Raw genomic sequence first — 8,437 nt, forward strand, 5'->3', positions numbered from 1 at the left:
GTTTGCTTGAAATGAACTCAGATTGTAGAAATCTTAGTAAGGAAAGAGGAGGCCCGATTTCTCCAGGAGGGGCGCACCTTGGTGTGTGTATGATATCTAAACTATCTTGAGAGCGGATTCAGTTAGGTAGGGGTAATAACGAGTTCTGTTAGACAGTGATGTGGCACTATTTCATTGGCCTAGCAGACATGACAAACTTTTGAAAGTAGGTGGACCTTTGCGATTTGGCTGCAACCCCGAAACCAGCAATGTGGGTGAGACACTGACCATAGGACCCACCTTGATGTATTCATTGTATATCCACAATGTCTATCTGTTTTTCTATCTTCTTTTACCAGATGGGCCCAAAAATGAAGCAAATACAAATTTCGGGTGGACCACACCATGGGAAATAGTAGTCATTGAATGCCACAATTAAAAACTTCATAGTATCCACTGTAATGTTTATTAACTATCCAACCTTAATAAGGTCACACAAACCTTGATGAAAGGAGCAAAATATATATATATATATATATATATATATATATATATATATATATATATATATATATATATATATATATATATATCAACTTGATCTAAAACTTTTGTGGCCCACAAAAGGTTTTTAAAGGTCAATATCCATAGTTTCTTGTGGAATAGTCTACCTAAAATTTGTATCTACTCCATTTTCTTGAATATTGCCTAAAATAAGCTGGAAAAACAGATGATATAATCACTCACTCACATCATCGGTTCAGGGTTGCAGCCAAGTTATGCTCTAACAAGCTCAATAGCAAGCATTTGGCATGCCAATGAAATGGCATCACATTATAGCCTAACTCAAGTTGGTATTATCCCACGGTGGGGTGTCAACCTAAATCCTAAACCCTAAACCCTAAATCCTAAATACTAATCCTAAAAGAACCCTAGAAATCCTATTCCTAAACCCTAAAGTAAACTCAACCCAATCAAAGTCCTAAAACTCTTAGAACCTTAAACCCCAAAACCTCGAGTTAACTTAGTGAGTCGACTCAGTGAGCCAACCTAGTCAACTCACCTTGTCATGCCCAATCATAACCGGGCCCGAACCAAAGCCCAAATGGAACCAAAGGTGGGGCACAAGTTGTCAAACTAGGAAGCAGGGCCTCCACACACTTGAGGGAAGACTCCCATCAAAACAGGAGGTCCCACAAGGGGGTGGTGGCTCCCTGGTCGCCGCCACCTACGTGGTATGCTTTCTCTTTTGGACAAACGCCCTCTAAGCATATAAAAACCCATTTTACAAACTCTAAGTGTGCGATTAAGGCATTTTTACTTCGATGTTCATCTCTTTACCTAAATTTACTATTTTACCATCCAATCCAACCATGGAGATCTTGCCATGTGGCAATCTCCAATCTCAACTATCAACATCTCTTTTAACCCTAGACTTAATTAAAATTACCAAAAAACTAGGGGTAGGGGCTACAAATAGCCCCCTTCCTTTTCATTTGATCATCGACTCTCATTTCAACAATCCATTCTCATCCAAAAGTCCCAGAGAAGCCTTAGTTATCTAGCCGTCCCTCCACCAAGGGGGGAGAGAGAGAGAGAGAGAGAGAGAGAGAGAGAGAGAGAGAGTGTCTAGTCTAGCCTAGCCAGAGTCTGAATTTGTGGACAGATACATGGTGAAACAGTTCGCCGTCAATCAACACTACAAAATAAGGCAAAGACACTTCTAGAAGCTCAAAGCTAGGTGTGGCAGAGGATAGATAGAATGTTTCAAAGTTCTAGATGTATGGTTACATTTCTCAGCAATACACCGTTCTGAGGAGTCAATGGGAGGTGGTGTTTCTAATCCGTTCTTAGTTTTGATGCTATTGGTCCTGCCCTTTGAGTTTATCATTTCATCGGTTTATGAGATCAGCTCAGTTTCTTGCTTACATCAGTATTCACTGAGTTGGAGATTAATGACAAATTTCGAGGTTCTCGATAATGACTGAAATAGCCTGTTTCATGTACTCAAAAGTATGCATCTGTGAGGCATTGAGATTGTTGAGTTTCGGGTTGCCTTCTTTCACATGTGTGGATGCTTCGTGCTTACTGGATTGCTTGGCAACTGCCTCACCATGACCCTACTTTGCTTGTTTGCCCTTTGGGGGCGTGCATGTAGTAGTTGGGCATGTGAGTGGCATCGAAAATGGTTATAAGACTTGGACGAGTCCAATCATCTAATCCAGTTTGACACCACGAGTCACCTTCCCCCCCAACCAATCTCCCTACTCATGCAAGTTGGGGCCCTGATTCTGGCAAGTCATGATTTGAATCAGGGCTGGATGAGTCCATCAGAGTCTCCATGTCTTTTAACCATGGCATTGATATGAGCCTTTGCCTTAGCCAGTTCCAAGAGCCCAGGTAAAAGAGAATGGTTGTGTGTGGCAGCCAATTGGAAACATTATGCCAATCTACCATTCAAAAGCCAGCCCTAAATTGCTGGGAGAAGACTAGGATGATGATGATGATGATCTATATATATATATATATATATATATATATATATATATATATATATATATATATATATATATATATATATATAAAATAGTTATTTTGTTTTAGCTGCAGGTAACTTGCGGTTTCGAAAATCTGACCTTGGTGACTTCTGGTCAGGACGACTCAAAACTCACGATTCCTTATGCATTAGGCCTTTCCACCATTTCAATGAAGCGGATGGATTGTGATTTCAAGATGTCATCTACATGGTTAGTAGTTCGTGATCTGATTGGGCAATATGCCTACGATTAAAATATATTTGCTAATGGTTATAGCTAATTTTGGCAATTTCTATGGTGCATTTGTAGCATTTTACGGGGCCCGGCTTTTAGGAATACCAGGCCTTTAATATTCACTGATTTACATGTTACTTCTTGTGATAGCTGTGGAAGCATTCTCTGTTGTAACATGAAGTTTGGTTGATTATCAGTAACATAAAAAATGTATTGAAATTTTGCTCAACCAAGCTATTTAGTTGCTTCTTGTAATATAGGCTTTGCAATTTGGAGTGGACCTGCACATTAGGTTGCGCTGCAATCAGTATTTTTTTTAATCAAATACTGAAAATTTGGACTTAGACTTTTTTTTTGAATCCTACAGCTTATAAAATGCTTTGAATCTTGTGATTCAACTTGGACATCCTATGGTAGTGATTCCAGAATCTCGGATTCATTTTTCATACAGCCGCAAGCTATAACCCAGTACATGATGTTTTGTTGTTTTTCTTATTTTCAATTACCATTTCATTTACAATGTTTGAAATATCAGGATTGCTACAAGTTTCGCTGGCTGGGGACTGGAAACAATATCGATATTGCTGATAATATCATCGATAACTGGAAATGCGGGGAAACATGGCAAAAACGGTGGAAATATTCAGTGAAGCTTCAGAGAATGCTAAAATACACATTTACATATTTAAGAATAAAAAGATTACAAAAAGAATGCATACATTATAAGTTTCTATTTAATGGGGGGCTTAAAAGCGTCTCTTGTTTGAGTGGGCTACTCATGTAGATCTGTTAAAGGATTGTGATCTTATGTTTGTAGGAGTTTAGTTGGGTTGCTGCCTCAGCAGCCCCTCTCTCCTTCCCTTGTTTTCTTTTTTCCTTTTAATATAAAGTCATCTTTCAAAAAATAAATAAAATGGGGGGCTTAAAAGCATGTGTTGTTGTAAGAACTAAGAAATCCGTCTAACCATCCCATCTATCCAACCATTATACCTTCCATCCAAACATCCATTAGTATTTTAGAATATTGACAACACATGATATTTTGCCAAGAAATCGTTGACAACTGAAAATGAGATGAAAGAATGTGGTCTTGATATCACCCACATTGTGTTAATGATAATATTATTGACAATTTGATCACTGCATACAACCATGCACCTATAAAAAAATTGAAATGGAATTTTTTAATAAACAAACTTTTGGCAGTATCGATACATTGGCCATATTATCAAAATATCGTCAATACACTAGCAATACAAGCGACACCTAGAATTTACACAGTCGAAAATATTGGCGATACATTGGAAATGTTGATACAACCGGCACATTGAATTTGCACAATTGAAAATATTGGTGATACATTGGTGATACTTGGGGGGGTGTTTGATTTTTCAATTCCTGGGTAAATACCAGTAACTATTAGTGAATAGCTCATTATTGTTATTTACATCTATTTGAATTTCAAGAGTTATTTCTACCTTGAAACTCAGTCCATAAAAGGCTGTTTTAAATCTGCGAGGTTTGTTGTGATGCATGTGACATCTACACCTCCGTTTTACCTAAATATTTTAGGGCATGAGCTCAAAAATGAAGCAAATCTAAATCTCAAGTGGCCCACACCATGGGAAATCGTACTTGTAAAAGGTTTTTATCAGCAAGCGTTCAACCCACAATTTCATGTGGCGTGTAAGCCACATGGCCCTACATGAAATTTGCACCCACGGTTTTAATGTCCAAAGAGTAAGCCGTTGTTGTCAACATAAGAAAAAGTGTAGGAATTACATTGGTAATTAATCATTATCCATTTACATACATTTACATGTATTTACGCAAGAAATTGAAAAACAAACACCCCCTTAGCGATACATCACCGATTCTGGAATATTTTTGGTACTACTATTTTTGGTACTATTGGTGTATCACTAGAGATAGAGATAATATCGGGATACTCCGAACAATGTTCATATATCAAATTTACATGATGTCATCTCATTTACATTTATTAGCGTTTAGCAACATATGAGCCATCAGGCAGTTGATGTGGGCGATGGCCACGGCCTATTTTTATTTTTTTTGTTAGCTTGTTAGTACACCCACTGTCAGTTCACACTTCACTGTTAGCCACCCCCACTGGGGAATCGATACCACGACCTTGGTGTTGAAATGAGGTATCTTTCACTCAGTCTACCACTTGGGCGATGGCCACTGCCTACTCGAAATATCTAAGATTGCACTACCCATGGCGAGGCCCTGTGAGGCACATGTGAGACAAATAAGGTCAAGTGGGGGTATTTTCGTTAACCGTTGAGTTTAAAAGGCATCTTTGGAATTTCCGTCTTATATTAGTTAGTTGCTGGTTAGAAAGATATAAAGACTGTTGGAGTTAGTTTTTGTGTTGACAATGTTTGGATGCCAAATCCCCAAAATTTCCATCTTCCTTCTTAAATTACGATGTCTCCTCTGGAACTTGCCTAAGCAAACGATCCAGGTCATAGTGACAAACCTGTAAGTTCTCAGGAGATTATTAAAAGTTGAGGTTTTCTCCTCATATTATTGGAAAATTCTTGCCGAAAATAAAAAATATTTCTTTTAAATTAATAAATGAATTACAATTTAAATACAAATATCTATATTTATATAAACTAACTTCAGGTTTTTTATTATTACTGTTTTCCAAAGTTAATAAGGTGATAATATTGCGAATTTCATTGCCACATTTTAAATTCTGCCGAGATTTTCAAGAACTCAGGTGGTATTTGTCACTGATCCGGGTTAACATTTGATGATGTGGGTAGTCCATTCATAGGCCACCCTGTGTGCTACTGTGGCATGTGTGAGGTGGTCATAGCTGTCCATCAGATGGGTCCTGTTGTTTGGATGCTCTGGTCCACAGCTCATCAGATGGTTACAGTATATGAAGCAAATGGACAACTAAAAGAAGAAAAAAGAGGGGAAAAAAAAAAAAAACAAACAAACAAACAAACAAACAAAACTAGACCGCGTATGTCTATGCAATCCACCTTATTCTGGCAAACCATAGTATACGAAACAGTGGTGATTGAACTTACATCATTAAATAAAAACTTCGTAGAGTCCACCATAATGTTTATTTTTCATCCAACTTATTGATAGGGTCCCATGGATTTAGATGAAGGGAAAAACAAATATCAGTTTGATATAAAATTTATATGACTCATAATAAGTGTTTAATGGTCAATTGCTACTGTTTCGTGTGATTTGGTCCACCTGAGGTTTGGATTTGCTTCATTTTTTGGGCTCATGCCCTGAAATGAGCTAGCAAAACAGATGAATGGTGTGGATATAAAATACATAAATCAAGATAGGCCCCACTGTCAAAGCCATACAGTGTTGGACTAGGCCAGGGTCACCCCTAATATGCTCATTTCAGGACAGACTCTGACAGTAGCCTATGGTTCAAACAAATCGCACGCCACCTCTACTAAATCCATCTACCTAGCAATGGTTGGATTTGATTAGACAATCGGCTGCCATTGAAGATAGCTTTTTTGAAAGAAATTTCAATCTTATGGTTGTCACAAGCAGAAAAACCCTCGTTGATTACAATCTAATTAGACCATGTCATCACGCACTCCTGCTTGTGTCAAGCAGAGGATCCGGATTCTTTACAAAGTCATTTGGTTGAGTTTGTAGTTGATTGAGGCTATCACCGCCGGCCCTCCAATCAAATCACACTTGGTAGATGTACTCGAAGGAGCAGATTAAGTGTGCCCTGGGCTTACCCAAGACGGTGTGACTCTTACTGCAGCACCCACCTTGATGCATGTATTCTACATCTATATTGTCCATCCGTTTCGTCATATCATTTTAAGGCAGGATAAAAAAAAAATAATTTGAAGTAGATCCAAATCTCATGTGGACTATGCTATAGAAAACAATGGTGATTGAACACCCCATAATTAAAAACTTTATACGGCCTACTATAATGTTTCCACAGTATTTATTTGCCAACAAACCCGTTGATAAGGTCACATAAACTTGGATGAAGTTAAAAAAGAAATATCAGCTTGATCCAAAACTTTTGTAGCCCACTATAAGTTTTTAATGGCCAATCACCACTATTTCCTATAACACGTGCATCTGAAATTTGAATCTGCTTCAGGTTCTTTAGATCATGTCTTAAAATCGTATGATAAAATAGATGGACAGAGTGAATATAAAATACATACATCAAAGTGGGGCCCACGGTAAGGGCCGCACCATCTCGTGTGTCCTAAGCCGCACCTTATCCGCTGGGCTGCCATTTCAATCAAACCTGTTTCGAGTATTTGACTCGGACGATAGTAGCCAAACTGTTCAATCAAATCCACTTTCTTTATTAGATAGTTGCTTGGGTCCAATCAAATCCCACCGTTGAGACTAAGGCCATATCCAATTCGAGTCTGCTGTTTTTGAACTGGATTGGGTGGGCCTGAGAAATTTGATTGCGCCGCATGTTAGAGATTAGCCATGCAAAGCATGAGGTGGATTACCTATAAACCTAATGTAGGAAGCTGTGTGGGACCCGCAGAGATGCCCGTGACAAATCCACTCCCTACATCATTTTTACAAGACTATAGTACAGAAGTCTAAAAGTCATGGAGATCCAAAACTCATGTGGGCCATACCACACAAAACAGTGGGGATTGAACGCCCGGGAGCTTTGTGGGGGCCACGAAAGTTTTGTATCAGGATGATATTTGTGCCTACTGTTGATGTGAGTGGTAATAACCTTATGAACGATTTGGATGACATATAAACATCATGGTCAGCTCCAGGAGGGTTTCAACGGTGGACACCCCTCCGTTCCTACTGTTTCATTTGGTGTGGCCCACCTGGGTATTGCATGTTACTGAATTTCATTTTTCTAGCTATTTTGGTCTTTGAAAACTGATGGACGGAGTGGATTTGTCACGAGCATCTATGCGGGCCCTACACGGCTTCGGACAACAGGGCCATAGAGATGTTCCTGTGGAGGGGGGGCATGGGTAATCTGCTTCCTGCATTGTATGTTTAAAAGTGGTTGGGTCCACTCCATGCATCTAATGACAAAAGATGAAAGGAAGGTTGATAGGCTAATCCTAGCATGGCCCATCTTGGTAATCGGAGCCATTAATCAAGTGGGCCCTGTCTACATGTTTCCAACATGATGGATGAGCCGTTTCACGTTAGATGGGAACTGTTGGTTTATTATTATTTCAGTCATTGGTTTTGGTCTGGTATTTTCTCAGTTAATCCGATTTTTGCCACATGCATATACATGGTGGAGACCCACCATATGAACGGTTTAGATCATCTTTCACGGGTTACTTGCGCGCTACCTTTCTCACTAAATAGGATCCTTTTCAGAGCCATCATCTACTAAATCAGCAAAGCTCTCACAATAAAGACTCCGTGGCCCAATGGATAAGGCGCTGGTCTACGAAACCAGAGATTCTGGGTTCGATCCCCAGCGGAGTCGTCCTATAAATTTTTTGGTTTTTTTTTTTGTAATTTTTCCATCCATCTCTACAGATGGTTAGAAGATTGACGGTTAAGGTTTGCTTCAGAAAGGGAGATTAATCTGATGGTCTACTTCCTATGCTCCAATGTGATTTGTTCTCTATAAGCCCACAGGCATGTTGCTATCTGACATTTCCTTCCGTTGGGCCATGCTGGTTACACCTCTG

General features: G+C 39.1%; 1 long non-coding RNA gene and 1 other non-coding gene across 2 annotated transcripts; both read left to right on the forward strand.

Moving 5' to 3' along the window:
• Positions 1-1,635: 1,635 nt before the first annotated feature.
• On the forward strand, positions 1,636-3,093 carry LOC131246823 (uncharacterized). Its single transcript, XR_009171517.1, has 2 exons — positions 1,636-1,809; positions 2,590-3,093. It is a non-coding gene; the product is annotated as an uncharacterized LOC131246823 (long non-coding RNA).
• Positions 3,094-8,156: 5,063 nt separating this feature from the next.
• Positions 8,157-8,229, forward strand: TRNAR-ACG (transfer RNA arginine (anticodon ACG)). The gene has a single exon. It is a non-coding gene; the product is annotated as a tRNA-Arg (tRNA).
• The last annotated feature ends 208 nt before the right edge of the window (positions 8,230-8,437 follow it).

This window comes from Magnolia sinica, chromosome 5 (assembly GCF_029962835.1).
Source record: "Magnolia sinica isolate HGM2019 chromosome 5, MsV1, whole genome shotgun sequence".
Lineage (NCBI taxonomy): Eukaryota > Viridiplantae > Streptophyta > Magnoliopsida > Magnoliales > Magnoliaceae > Magnolia > Magnolia sinica.